The following is a 15,685-nucleotide window of genomic DNA, read 5'->3' as shown; positions in this document are numbered from 1 at the left end:
ATTAATATATGTGAGCTACAGGGCCCATATATCTAACCATTAATGTATTTGTTTCCTAAGGTTGCGGTAACAAATTACTACAAATGGACTTGCTTAAAACAACAGAGATTTATTGTGTCATAATTCTAGAGGCCAGAAGTCCAAAATCAAGGTGTTGGCAGGTTCTGCTGTCTCTGCAGGCTCTAGGGGAGGATCTTTCCTTGCCCTTTCCCAACTCGGCTGGTTACTGACAACCTTGGCTTTCCTTGGTTTTGCCTGTTGACCTTGCTGGTGTGATTTATGTAGAGCAGAGGATCTCAAACCCAAGAGAGCATCAGAGACACGAGTGGCTGGGACCCACTCCAGAGATTCTGCTTCTACAAGTCCAGGCAGAGGCCCAAGAATTTGCACTTCTTACAAGTTCACATATGCTGCTGATGCTGCTGATGCTGCTTATGAGGACCACCGTTTGAGAACAACTGGTATAGAGCAAACTGAGATGAGGTTAGAGTAAAAACTGTTTTTCAAGTTCAAAGGGATGGCAATAGGGATATGGAAAAGTATAACAGGCCATTTTACAAGCCAACCTCAAACTGTTCTTTAAAAAATCATAATGTGCAATTTTTTGTGGTCTATGTTACACACAAACTCACACACACCACACACACATTGTGCTCTTATATACCATTAGAAGTGTTCTTGGATTTATAAAAACTGTAAAGCAGCATAAGATTGAAGACTTTGAAACAGAGGACATGAATTCTAATCCAAGCATATCAAGAAACCATACTTCCCCCTCCCCACCCCATAATATAAAGGAGTTGAGATAAGTAAATAATTAGCTATATTGTGGTACCTTGTCTTTGTCATTTTTTTTAGAAAAAAAATAATGTTATGGAAAATATTATCCTTAATATATTTTTCCTATTAACTTTTTACATAAGCATAAATGTTGATTGTAAGAATCTATAATAATAAAAGCTTAACATGCTAATTAGACTGGGTGTCTTTCTGGACGTCCTTCCAGATGACCTTCCGGACAAAGCCGGGGCTGTGAGGGAAGCCGGGGTCCCGGGTGCCAGAGGGAAGCTGGTGCTAGCAGCCAGGGGAAGGAAGGCCTACTCTTGCACAAATTTTGTGCATTGGGCCTCTAGTAATAATTACTCACAAAACTCCTACCCAGAGATAAACGTTATAAATATTTTGGATATTCTTTTAAATTTATCTTTCCATCACCATTTATCCCCTTTATGCCCTCTTCCACCTCCACCCACCACCTCCCTACCATCACCACACTGTTTTCCATGTCCATGAGTTCTCTCTCTCTCTCTCTCTCTCTCTCTCTCTCTCTCTCTCTCTCTCTCTCTTTTTTTTGTTCAATCCTCCCACCCCTATCCCCTGAGCTGTCTGCCTGCTCTCTGAGTCTGTCTCTATTTTGCTTGGTAGTTCAGTTTGTCCAGTACATTCCACATATGAGTAAAATTATATGGTATTTGTCTTTCTCTGGATATTCTTTTGAAATGTAATCTCCATGAGCAAATTTATTATACTATACATACTAATTTGTGATCTTGTTTTTCTCAATAGTCCATGCCCATGTTTGTATATTAATACATATATGTTCATGTCACTACTTTTAGTATTCTCTCAGTATTATATTCTACAGTTATCGCACAGTTTGTGTTGCCAATCCTATATTGTTGGGGATGTTAGCAGTCTCTCTTATTTGGCGCTAGTAAGGTGATGGTCATAATGAACACCTTAATATATGCATTATGATGTACTTGTTTATTCTAGAGGTGAACGGTTCAAAGAATCTTTAAGATTCATAAAACATTAAATAAGAAAAGGTTATGAGACAAGTAAAGCCATGCTACCTCTATGTACATGTATAAGGAAGAAAAGGTCACCTGTGTGTATGTATTATTCCATGTGTGTTTGATGCGGAGAAGACAGCAGAAGGATGCACCTGCCATGGGACTGGTGTTATCTCCTGCTCCTTCGATATGGAGGATTTTTAAACAGATTCATTTATGGTTTTCTGCATTTTCCAATTGGTCTACACACGGGTGGTGGTTGAGGTTTGCTGTAATAGGCAGCCTTGTTGTCCCTGTGCAGCTGCCTGTAAGTTGGAACTAGAAAAGGAGGAAGTGAGCATCCCTGTGGGGAAACCGATAGTGAGAGCAAAGTTCTTTCTTTTCTAGACAGAAGAAGAATTTGGCAAAAAAAAAAACAACAACAGAAACAAACAATCAGCAAAGCCCAAATGAAATACATGTACCAATCTCTAATCCCCCCATCATTTTCTCACAGTAAGGAGAAAAGATAGCCTAAAAAATAAAAAAAAGGGAGTCAGTTGCAAGGCCAGTAGGTGCAGTCTGCAAGGAAGGCTGTGTGAGGCTCTTTTGGTAAAGGCTGCATTGGACTGAATTTCTCTTTGTGAGCCGAGGGCCACTGCGCTAATCCAACATCCGTTTAGCCGGAAGGCTGCAAGTGCCGAGCTGCTTGAAGTGAAGGCTTCAGGGAGCCCTTTCTGACTGGGAGCCCATTCAAACAGGGAGAGAGAGCCAACAGGGGAAGTCTGGGTTCAGCAGATGAGTGCTGAGGAAAATCAGCCAGGCCCGTGTTGACGTGGCAGAGTATCAGGACTCCAAGGGCAGCTGCCAGTGGAGCCTGAGTGCCCAGATGCAGGCCCAAGTCCAGACTGATAGGAGGAGGAGGCGGGAGCCTTGCACACAGGCTCAGTCTGGGCATGCAGGAAATGTCGTAGGCAAACCTTGTGGAGGAGAGAGCAGAGCTGTCCTGTGTGGGTAGGGATCTTTTGATCAATTCCCTGGTATATAAACCAGCGGATGTTAGTCAATCAGCACAGGATCTGTGTGGGGTAGGAGGGAAGGAGAGAAAATGAGGAGGCGAAGAGGAAGGTGGAAAATGTGCCAAAGAGCTTGTGCTGCCTTCCAGAGCATCGCTGTAGGAAACTCAGTGCCGCCCAGAAGGAGGAAAGGCTGGCTGGAGACTTTGCTAAAAACCAGCAGCCTTTGGCAGCCACACAGCTTTTTCCAAGCTGATCTTTGCAGATCCTGGGCCCATCTCAGGGGAGGGACTGCCTGGGCAAGGGTTATGAACCCTGCAGAGTGTGAAGGAAGGCAGTAGCCCCTGGTGGGTGCATGTGGGGACAACTCAGGGGACTACCTTGAGACTGTATTTACTGTGTCAACAAGAGGTTAGGAGGGTATGGGCTTCCTGGAGTGAGGCTACACAGGCAGCACTTGGCCCATGCTTTCTGTCTACAGGAGCATCAAGAAGACCAACAAAGTTACACAAATCCCACCTAGATAAAAAAGCAGAACATGGTTCCAAGGCAACAGGAGGCCAGGCAGCCTTTATCTCTAATTTTTCCAGTTAAGAAAAAGAGAATCTAGCTTCTTAGAAATAGACCTCTAGACATGGAGACAACTTTAGATAAATAAAAAAGTAAATAAGGAGAAAGTCATAGAAAGTTATGGTGAGAAGATTATATATGCAATTAAGTCCCCAGGAAGGAGTTCAGACAAATCTTGAAAAGGGAATCTGACAACACACCCTATCCAGAATCTTCCTTTCCAAAGGTCCCACTGGGCAGCTACTCTGGTTCTTCCTGCCTGAGAACTTTGCATAAGTTGTTCCTCTGCTAGAAGGCCTTCCCCAGTTTGGCCTAATTGGCTTCCCTCTGAGAGAGGTCTTGGATGGCGACCACTCCCCCAAACTTCTACCTCTATCCTCACAACCCTTGAACAATGTTACAAGTGATAATTAAACCACTTCTGTGTGCCTTTTTAATTCTTTCCTGTCTGTATCTCCTCCTCAAGGACATGCTCTTCATGCAAGTGGAACCAGGCCTGTCTTAGTCACCATTATATTCCCAATTGAGATTAGGACATGACATCGATTGAATGGATGGATGAGTGAATAAGGACAGAAAATGGGAACCTAAGAAAAAGTTCATTTCCAGAAAACATGGACTGAGTGTTGAAGACAGTCTCGGGTAGTTGAGGTGGACCCATTATGGGAGAATGCTAATATATAAAGCCCAACAATCGAGGATGCTCTAAGAGGTGAGAAAAAGCAAATCTTAGGAGATTTCTTACCAGTCAACAATACTGACTGCCAGGTAGAAAAGAACATTCCAGGGATCTTAGGATTCTCAGAAGCCTGTCCCATTTTACCTCCCTCCCTAGAAATTCACCAGAACAAGAATTTATCAAGGAGAGGAAAAACGCAGCACACTAAGTATTTGAATCATTTGTGTTGTGCTGGGCACAGTCAAGCAATTAATATACGGGGGTCCCATTCTCACAGGCAGACTTGAGAATTGGGTATTAGTGGTGCTCTTTTAGGCTGGAGCTCACAGGTGTCATCAATTTGCTTAAGGGAAATGGTGTTGGAGGGGAGAGAAAGGATACTAACCTAGATTTAGTTCTGCCTCCAGAGACTATAGTTTTTACTAGACATCACCCTTCTTATGGAAAATCTTACAATGGAGGTGCTGATTTTCTAGGGCTTTGGGATTGTAGGAGAGCTCAGATTATCCTTAAAGCTCTAATACTGCCCCAGGATAGTGTGTGCCTGTATGAGTTTGCACATATAGGCTCGGTGCTTTCTGGTATGCCTAAGCAATGCTGGGTGGGTAAATGTGACAAATATTGGGAATAACCTTTTCGTTTCGACCATGTCACCTTCCAGTGTAAGAAAAGAGGTGGGATTTTAATGCCTACTGATGACAATAATAAGATCAATAGTGTATTGACTCAGTGTGGAGTAACTTATAGATCATGTATCAAACCAGGTCAGTGATTTTCAGCTGGTGTACCGTAGCATGCTGGTATGCTGCAAGGATTTTTAAAACATGCAATACCTGACTATTTATTCAGGGGCACTGACCTCTTTTCCCTTAGATTGTCAAATAAAAAAAAATGACAGCAGCTAACATAACAATAGCTCTCCGGTGTGAATGAATCAAAATTATACCTATATTTTTTTGTCAGATCAGCAAAAAAATATATATTTTTTTTGTGTGCCACAGAATTTTATTAATTAGTTTATATGTGCAATGAGATGAAATAGGTTAAAAATCACTGAACTAGGTGATTGACTCATAGCAGCAAGATCAGTAGCTGAAATGTCTTCCTATTTGATTATACTTGCACTTTGATAGAATAAGATTTCCTTAATTATTTTCTCAGTACTGTGTAGACTCACCTGTCTGCAGCTAGCCTGGATTATCTATGGGTAGGCTATGTTAGATTGAGTTTACTCAAGGAAAAATGTGCTTTCAAGTTTATTGATGATGCCCACTATATAATTTGGGCTCTGTTGACATCTCAGTCCCTTTTGCTTACTTTTATTGCCAAAACATCCTTTCAGATTCAAACACTGGACTTTTTCACCTAATCCAGTGAAGGTTTGGGGGATGGTGAACCCTTGCATCAGCCAGGGAGATCTGTGATTCACCATGTAGAGTAGTTTCCATAGTGTACTTGCGTAGGAGGGCAGGGTGGGGAAACTGGATAGTTTCCCAGCCTTCTCTCCCTGTTTCTCTCTCTCTTTCCTTACAGGTGCAGCCTTGTTATTTTATTTGCAGTGGCTAAACTTTAGCATGGCAGATGTGTCTTCATTCACATACAAGAGCAAGATATAATTAAAAGTGAAATTTAAATTTTCAAAATGTTATTTGTCTTTGAGGGTTATTCATGTCTCTACTGATCTTCAGAAGAGAAAATAATTGTGATTGGGCTCTATTAATAGACAGAATTATACATAAACATAAATGGTTGCTTGGCCATCTCTCTTGAATGTCACATGCTCTGTTGTGGTTAAGCCAATGTAGTTTGTTGACCAATTCAGATTCCCTGTTTAGGAGTAAAACAGCTCTCTCTGAGTAGTGACATTCCGGGGCTTGAGAGGTGAAGAAAGGTCTTGTCACTTCAGAGGAAACTTCAGGCTGCTCATCAATCAGGGTTTTCCTTCCTCAAGGACAGCAACACCTCTGCTGCCTCCCTGAGTGAAGGCCAAGAAGCCACTAGGAGGAGCTAATGACTGACTGAGTTTTTACTCACTAATATTTACAACAAATTGCCTTCACAGCCCTCCCAACCTAGGCTGCAGGCTCAGGGTGTTTAATTATTTACATGGTAATGGATGGACCAGGAATCGTCTGCCCTTCAAACACTTCACAGAGGAGAGCAACTGTGTCTCCTCATTTCATGTGCAGGTTCTTCCCTGCGAGGGGGAAGGCGCATCATTCAGCCTCCCTGCAGACAGAGCAGTGGATAAAGTGCTGCGCTAGCACAGCTCCCAAATAGCTCCCATTTTAAATTAAAAAAAAAATACGCTGACTTCTGGGTTTCTTATGCTTCCCACAGCTCCCTGTGTGTAGGAACCATTGAAGAGACCCATGTCACAACAAATGCTTTTCTGAGTAACATGGGCATCCCTCCCTGTTCTGTAGACAGGATAGTGTAAGTTAAGGAGGGAGAGACTCTGGAACCCAATGCCTGTAAGTCAGTGGGGTCTGGGTACACAAAAGGAGCAACTTGGCAGGTTCGCATCCTGTCATAGGAGCTGGCCTTTCATTTACTCACAAGGAGAAAGGTTTGTCTGGGTGACACAGGCGCCAATGAAAATATGCATAATTAAGGTCTCTGTTGGCTTCCATTCTGGACATAGCATCCCGCCCCCACCTGTCTGACCCTCTGCCCCATAAAGAAATTTCACCGAGTTTGACTGAGACGGATAGGAAGTCAGACCTGGACTGCATAAATGCAACACCCTGAGATGCAGTAGGTACTTTCAGGCATCCAAGCATTAATATCAAAGAGATTATGAGGCATTCCTTTTTGATTTAAGCAAGTTCTTTTTTATGGAAGCCAATGTGTTTCAATTAAATGTGCAAAACTGCCAAAGCCTGTAGGACATATAAAATAAGGTAGCCTAATAAAGTCTTAGGGTAGACTAGCAAAATCCAACATGTTTGCACTAACAAAATCAATGATTCAAGGAACTCACACTTCTGTAGTCTCCAAAGGAGAGAAATGGTTCACTAGGTGTGAGTGAGTCACTTCAAATGCAAGTCCAGACGTTCCGGAATTTTATGTGCCTAAGTGCTACATTATTGGAGGAGCTCTCACCAAGTAGAAGAATGATGATGAGGCCCATCTACTTTCGAAGAAGCCAATTTCTGGAACATTTAATCACTTCAGACCAATATATTTAATTTCCAAGGATGATATCTGAATAACATTAGTGACCGAAGAAGGATTCCTGGTTAGTCACACTCAGCTTAGTTAAAGAGTTGAGGACTATCTCAAAGATTAACAACAAGATCCCTCCAGGAGAAATAGCTGTGTTTTACCCAAGGAACTCCAGACTACAGCACTAAACTTTGACTCAATATAAGGTCAACTTTTAAAACTATTTGGCTTCCAAGTTAACCTCAGGGTGGCTGTCCTTTAGAAATAAAAACCTTTGCTGGCTATTCTGTTCCTTCTTACTCCCCCACCCTGCACCCCCAGGTTAGACAAATAGTTTAGCCTTAGAAAAAGGTGAAGAAAAATTAAGAAATCCCTTAAGACAGTGTATAAGTTTAAGGCTTAGTGTAAATAAAGGGCAAAATACAAATGGTGAAACAGAGGGAAGGAAAGTTGGAGGGAGGGGGCTTCAGCACCTAATAAAACCAGAATCCCCAAACCAAACAGAGAAAATTTTTTTGTTAAAGTCCCATTAAAGCCAATTTTTGCATTAACTATTTTATTACTAGTGGCCTGGTGCATGAAATTTGTGCATGGGGGGGGCGGGTTTCCCTTAGCCCAGCCTTCACCCTCTCCAATCGGGGAAACCTTGGGGAATGTCCCACTGCCAGTTTATCACAGTCGGATATCTCTCTTGCAATCTGGGACCACTGGCTCCTAACCACTCATCTGCCTACCTGCCTGATTGCCCCTAACAACCTCTGCCCGCCTGCCTGATTGCCCCGAACCCCTCTGCCTGACTGCCTGATCACCCCTAACTGCATCTGCCAACCTGATCTCACCCCAAAACTGCCCTCCCCTGCCAGCCTGGTTGCCCCAACTGTCCTCCCCTGCTCGCCTGATATCACCTCCAACTTCCCTCCCCTGCCGCCCTGATCTCGCCCGCAACTGCCCTCCCCTGCTGGCCTGATTGCCCCTAACTGCCTCTGCCTCAGCCTCCATAACCATGGCTTTGTCCGGAAGATGGCCGGTTGACCTGGTCTAATTAGCATATTACCCTTTTATTATATTGATAGATTATATAGAATAGAATTGCTTAAATTGGGGTGGGGGGAGCCTTTTTCAGCAGGAGGAGATGCTCTTGGCAGACAAAAATACATAATCTCTATATCTGGACTGATAGCTAGCCATATGCACTATACTGCCACAATGGTCATTAAAAAATTGAACTGCTTTCTTACACCTTACACCAAATAGCTATTGCCCTTAAAACCCCTCCTCAGCCACCACCTTAGGTTCTGCCTTCACAGTTCACCCAGATTAGGTTCTGATTCGTCGGTTTCTATGCCAGTCAGTGTCAGAAGCTCTGCCTCCTAGGCAGCCATTGGCTTCTCTCAGTTCACCCAGATTTGGTTCTGATTGGTCGGTTTTTATGCCAGTCAGCATCTCGGGGCCTATCTCTGGGCCTGATCAGAGAGGTGGGGCTGATCAACAGCCACCCCAGGCTGCTGGTGAGTGGGCTGAACTACTGATGTCTCAGATAGAGAGAGGCGCAGCTGCTGGCGAGGCCTGGAGAGAGAGAGAAGCAGGGTCTGATCCGCAATCTCAAGGCTTTGGATCAGACCCTGCTTCTCTCTCTCTCGGGGCCTCACCAGCTGCTGCGGTAGCCACTGATCAGCCCCACCTTTCTCTCTCCCCAAGAAGTCAGCAGTTCAGCCCACTCACCAGTCCCCACACACTGGAGACTGCTGCACAAGCAGCCTGGCATTCAGTCAAACCTTCGGTCATTACGAACCCTGCACTGAGTTTTTATATATTAGGATTACACTTAAAACTGATGATAAATTTTACACACACACACACATATATATATATATATACTAGAGGCCAGGTGCACGAAAATTTGTGCACTGGCGGGGGGTCTCTCAGCCCAGCCTGCCTCCTCTCACAGTCTGAGAGCCCTCAGGGGATGTCCTACTGATGGCCTAGGGGGAGCAGGCCTAAGCTGCAGTCTGGCCTTCCTCTGAGAGAGGCCACTGGGCTGATCAGGGGAAGGTGCCACCCCCATCACCCCGCTGCTGCTGCCACTGCCAGCTGCTGCAGCTGCCAGCCCTCAGCCCTCACAGCCGCCAAGGTGTTTTCACCAACATGGACTCCAGTCTCTTCACCAAAAAAAAAATGACAACTTTCTTTAGGCATTTTCATGATGTCTCTTTCATAGGTTATGACATTTCTTTCTTTCTTTCTTTTTTTTAATATCCTCCCTGAGGATATTTTCCCATTGATTTTTAGAGAGCATGGAAGAGAGAGGGAAAGACAAAGAGAAACATCTGTGTGAGAGGGACACATCAATTGGTTGCCTCCTGCATGAGCCCTGACCTGGGCCTGTGGTGCAGCAGCCACAGGGGCTGCTGATCAGGCCCTGCCTCTCTCTTCGGGCCTTGCAGCAGCTGCAGTGGCTGCTGATCAGGCCCTGCTTCTCTCTCTGGGCCTCACAGCAGCCATGGCAGATGCTGATCAGGCCCTCCCACATAGCAGGCATGTGGAGGCCCCACCGCAGCTCCACCCCCGATGCTGCAAGTGCCCACCCACCTGCGCATGCTGCTTGTGCAGCCTGCTGATCGGTTGTTACTGTGATGGTGTCCCAGACAATTTGCATATTCCTCTATTATTAGTATATATATATACATACACTAGAGGCCCAGTGCATGAAATTTTATGCACTGGAGGAGGGGTCCTCAGCCCAGCCTACCCCCTCTCATAGTCCTGGAGCCCTCAGGAGCGGGAGGCGACCCGGTGATCAGGGAAAGGCGACGCCTCCATCACACTTCTGCTGCTGCCACTGTTGGCAGTGCAAGCCTCAGCCAACCCTGGTTACCTGAGCCTTGGGCAGCCCTGGGCAGCTGGGCAGCCACCATCTGAGACTTGCCTGCGCCTCGGGCTGGCCCTGGGCGGCTGGAGGACTGAGGGGACTGGGAGACTCTGGAGGCAGGCACACAGCAAGGCAGGGCCCGCCTGGGGGTGGGCCCGGCCTTGCTGCGCACCTGCCGCCCTGTCAGGGCTGAGGGAACTGGGTGCCACTATCTTGTGGCTGTGAGCGCCACCATCTTTGAGGGCATGGAAGTCAATTAGCATATTCCCTCCTTATTGGCTGTGGGTGCCGCCATCTTTGTAAGGGTGTGACAGTCAATTAGCATATTCCCTCTTTATTAGATAGGATATATACAGGCCTCTAATATATATATATGCATGAAATTTGTGCATGGGGGCTTCCGTCAGTCCAGCCTGCACCTTCTCCAATCAGAGACCCCTCGATGGATGTCCGACTGCTGGATCAGGCCTAAACTGGCAGTCGGACATCCCTCTCACAATCTGGGACCGCTGGCTCCTAACCGCTCGCCTGCCTGCCTGATCTCCTCCTAACTGCCCCCCTGCTGGCCTGGTCAGCCCCAACTGCCCACCTGCCAGGCTGGTCGCCTTCCAAATGCCCCCTGCTGGCCTGCCTGGTCGTCTCCCAACTGCACCCCTGCTGGCCTGCCTGTTTGCCCTCCAACTGCCCCCCTGTTGGCCTGGCTGTCCCCCAACTGCCCCCCTCTAGCCTGCCTGGTTGCCCCCCAACTGCCCCCCTGCCAGCCTACCTGGTCACCCCCAACTGTACCCCTGCTGGCCTTACTGCCCCCCAACTACCCTCCCCCCCCACTGGCCTGCCTGGTTGCCCCCCAACTGCCCCCCTGCCAACCTGGCCTCCCCCTAACTGTCTGGAAGTCGGACATCTGGAAGATGTCTGGTCACCCGGTCTAATTAGCATATTACCCTTTTATTAGTATAGATATGTATGTATGAGTGTGTGATATATTCTATCTATCTATCTATCTATCTATCTATCTATCTATCATCTATCTATCTATCTATCATCTATCTATCTATCTATCTATCATCATCTATCTATCTATCACCTATCTGCTAATATAGTGTCTATTTATGTGGGCAAGTCTTGCTGAGGGTAAGAAATCCAGTTTATGGGATAAAAGCCTGTAGGCAGGGGGCTGGTCTTGATAAACAGCTGCCCAGTGAGAAGGCTGCAGCCAGAAGGTAGACCTGTTCTCCTCTCAGACAGCTCAGAGTTTGATATATATTTCCTCCTTCTGTTCTTCAGAGGAAATACCCTCAAGATAAATGCAAGAACTGTCAGGACTGACATCTAGTGTAGCAATTAAGGTAGGGAAGCCCTGAGATGTCAAATTCAGAGTGAATTCCTCCAGAATTTTATTATTTCTGTGCTTATGGATTCTTGACCCCAGAGATCCTAAGTTTTGTTTTTGTTTTTTTTTTTTTTTCCTTAATGGAGCTAAAGGTTGACATGGAGTACCTGTCTGAGTACCATACCCTCAGGGAAGGGGAGGTGAATATTTTCTATATTAAATATTATATATTTTAAATATTTTATATTTTAATGGATCTAAGAACTTATACATAGTGCCTGTTAGAGTATCTCTGGGAAGGGGAGAGTATTATTTTATAATTTAAAGGCAATCTAAAGCTAACAGAGTAAATTTAAAAAGTTTGAATGGTGCTGAATGATGAGAATCTGGCTCAGGCCAAAGGCTGTTTACAAAAAAAAAAAAAAAAAAAAAAAAAAAAAAAGCTGGCTTTCTTAAGCCTATTCTTTGGGGCTTATTGCTCTGTGACTTTTTTTTTTCTCTTCTGAATAATCGCTTCAACAAAATGGGGATCAGAAAAGGAAAAGGAAAATTCTACAATGCAAACTGGCCCCTGGGATCCAGGACTGATTAATGAACAATTTTATGGCTCATTTGTAAAAAGGGAAATTCTAACAGAGCCCTCTGTTTACTTTGCTCCTACAATTCATATCAAAAAGACAGAAAGCAGAGATTTGAGAGGGTGGGGGCATTTTTTAAATCTCTGAACACTCAATAGCTCAGCTAAATAGAGCAAATAGATTATGGTCATCTAAGCATTAATGAGTTCAAATTACCTGGGGATTTGCTACAAATAATAATTGTCAGGAAATGTCAAAATGCCAGCACATTTTTCATTTTCCTTCTTTGATATGTAAACTCAAGTTCAAGTGAAACACTGGAAGCTTGAGGGTGGGTTCCCGTCTTTTCTTCCTCTCCCACAGTGAATGCCATTATCACAATGGTGGACTACCAACTTATCAAGGCTGGCATATTTATAAATGCAAGCATTTGTGTATATGTGCATATGAGTATGTACGTGTGTGCAGGTGTGTACATGAGTGTAGAGCATGCTCGTCCGTGCAGATATGTCAAATCTTTGTTAAGCTAGGTTTCTTTTCCCCACTCAGTTTGCCATAGGCCAGTCCAAGGACAGGCACTGTCCACCTCAACATAGATAAATGACTATCACGATTATCACGGGCCTTCCAGGTGCAAATTTCAAAGAGGACCAGTTTAAACCTTAGAGGTGGATATGCACAACCCAGGAAAGCAAGCCTTGTTTAAATTATACTCAAACCTCTGTTTCAGAGCTCAGTGTTACTGAGTAGTTGCTCTATACTCTTGCTCTAATTCAAATAAGCTAAAGTGAAAAGAAAACAAAAACTGGTATGAAAATAACAAGACAGAGCTAAGTGGAACGAACAGAGGCTTAATCGTTTTATCTGGGTGTTTACTAGAGTTTTCCAGTCTCCAGTGTGCACAGACACCTGTCCACGCATGGTGGATGACATAGCATTTGTAGCATATTCTGTCTAGTTTCCCAAGTTATTGTTTTACAGAGGCAGTCATCCTGGGAGCTCCTCTCTAGCTGTATTTTTCCCTGGCCTACCAGAGCGATGTCTGGGTCTTCTCTATTGCTGCGGGCAAGTTGTTACACATGAAAAGGTCATCCTTTATAGAAGAACTAGAGGCCCAATGCACAAAAATTTGTGCAAGAGTAGGCCTTCCTTCCCCCGGCTGCCAGCACTGGCTTCCCTCCAGCACCCAGAACCTGGGCTTTCTTCTGGCTGCCAGCAGGCACCTGGGACCCAGGCTGCTTCCCTCAGGCCACCAGCAGGCACCCAGGACCTGGGCTTCACTCCAGCTCCAGCTTTGTCTGGAAGGATGTCCAGTCTAATTAGCATATTACCCTTTTATTATTATAGACTCAAGTTTGCTTTAGTTATAGGTGGCAAAACTGTACCTCAAACTAGTTTTAAAGAAGTAGATTTGTCAGCTTTAGTGAGTTGACATCACATTGTGTGTGGTTGATCAATGATGCCATTTGGTGCTGTCTTCTATTCCTTAGTTCTGGTGTGTGTGTGTGTGTGTGTGTGTGTGTGTGTGAGAGAGAGAGAGAGAGAGAGAGAGAGAGAGAGAGAGAGAGAGAGAGAGAGAGAGAAAGAGGAGAGAGAGAGAGAGAGAGAGAGAGAGAGAGAGAGAGAGAGAGAGAGAACTGGCTCATTCTCTCTACAACCTCAACCTGCACGAGGAATGCAGAGCTGTGCCAGCAAGTAGCTGGATTCACCTCTGTAGCTACAATTATGTGTGGTGGCATGAAGACCCCTCATTGCCCACTGGGGTCATGTGCCAATTCTTGAACTATTCTCAGTGTTGGGAGTGTGGCATACTGTAGTTGGCCCAGCTTTGGTCCTTGTCTCAAGAAGAAAGGGGAAACAGAAAGAGTGCAAGCCAGGAAAACACAACAATGACTATTGCCATCATTACCATTAAATTTTGCATTTACCAGTAGCTCATTCCTGGTACTGCTAATAAAAAATGCATGGGAAAAATATGTACATTGCACTAAAAATATGTAAAATAAAGCTTCACACCACATTCTTTCTGAAAATACACATAGCAAACTGATATTGGGATTGTTTCTGGAGAAGACAACTGGGGGACAAAGGTGGGAAGAAAACTGACTTGTTCACTGTATTTCTATTTCTACCATCTGAGTATCTCAACATGTCCTAGCACCCTCTTTTCCACACAGAAAAAAAAGGAAAACCTACAAAAATGGCCTATAAGGAATATCACATATAGGAATATGCTCATATATCTGAGTTAAGTATAAGAATGTAGATCTCAGACTATTTTCTATTTATACAAAATGGGGGTTAAATTAAAATCATGCTTCTAATGATCAAATTGATTAAAATAATGTTTGCACAGATTATTTAATAATATAAAATCAAAATGCCTAACACATGTCAAAAAGTTCAATACTTTTTAACTTAGTAAGAAAAAAGTATATACCAAATAGTCAAAAATTAGAAAATATTAACATTGATAGTATTTGGGTGGTAGAGTTTAAGAGGGAGTTTTATTTTTTCCTTATATTTTCTAATTTCTCTCCAATAAGTATTAATCTACAAGCAAAAATAATTAACTTAAAACTATGCTTAAATACAGTAAGGAGCAATCACGTTTCTATTTTTAAAAGTACAGCATGATTCTCTTACTTTATATTATTTATGACCCCCAACTCTCCACTATAAATAATAGCACCTCACACACTTTGCTGTGTGTCATTTCATTATTTCATTCATTAAGAAATATTTGCTTCATGTGCTTGAAAACTAAAAGGGCAAAATTAAGGATTTAGTAAAATCCTGCTTCTACCCAACTTCTAACTCCATCTTCAACTCCAAAGGGGTTATAACTTACCCCTCACCTGAGTAATTATGAAAGGGGTTCTTTTCCTCCTACTTAAAGTAATTAAAAAACTAATCATTTCTAAGAAAATACTAAAATATTCAATACACACTGGGGTCTTTTCCTGGGAAAACTTCACAGTGAATAGTTGTATTGAGACTTTGCTGCTTAACAAACTTGAGCTTCAATATTGTAGTATTATTATGAGGCAACATGGGCTTTTAAGGGAATTTCATTACTTCTGCAGTTAAAGCCAGGGAGCCTATTCTCCCCTCCACACTTGAATGCGGCTCAGATTAATTTTGGTGGGAGTTGGGCATGTGTATCTAGGGGAGAATAAACCCCTAAGTGTATAATTAGTAATTACACACTTGTTTCTAGGTCCTGACTTGTAGAGATCCATTTTGTTTTCTCCAGTTACACATAATGACTACATTGAAAAGAAGCCCATCTTTCTAGAGCCAACCAATTGACCTGGTTATTTTCTCATACAGTTTGGGGGTAATGTGATGGTTTTTTTGACACCTTTTCTTCTGCCCTGGCAATAAGTTTACACCTCAGATATTTAGAATGTGGGACAGCATTTTTCTGTATGGCACACTTGGCATTGAGAAACAGCTTAGTTTTTATCTCCCAAAATATCTAGTTTGTATCCCCCAAGGTATTGTTGCCACCTGCACATATTAGAAACGTGTGACATGAAAGGCCCTCTGGGATCACTACATTTTCCTTGTCTTTTTAGTCCTTTAAGACATAATTGGGCCTCCTCCATACTCTTCCCACAAATGTCTCATCAGGTTTTATAATGACAGGCACCCTGGATGTGGCCATTAGGAAATCCTATCTAGAGAGTACTCCTCA

The sequence above is a fragment of the Plecotus auritus genome, assembly GCF_963455305.1.
Source record: "Plecotus auritus genome assembly, chromosome: 5".
Classification (NCBI taxonomy): domain Eukaryota; kingdom Metazoa; phylum Chordata; class Mammalia; order Chiroptera; family Vespertilionidae; genus Plecotus; species Plecotus auritus.
This window is presented reverse-complemented; position numbering follows the sequence as displayed.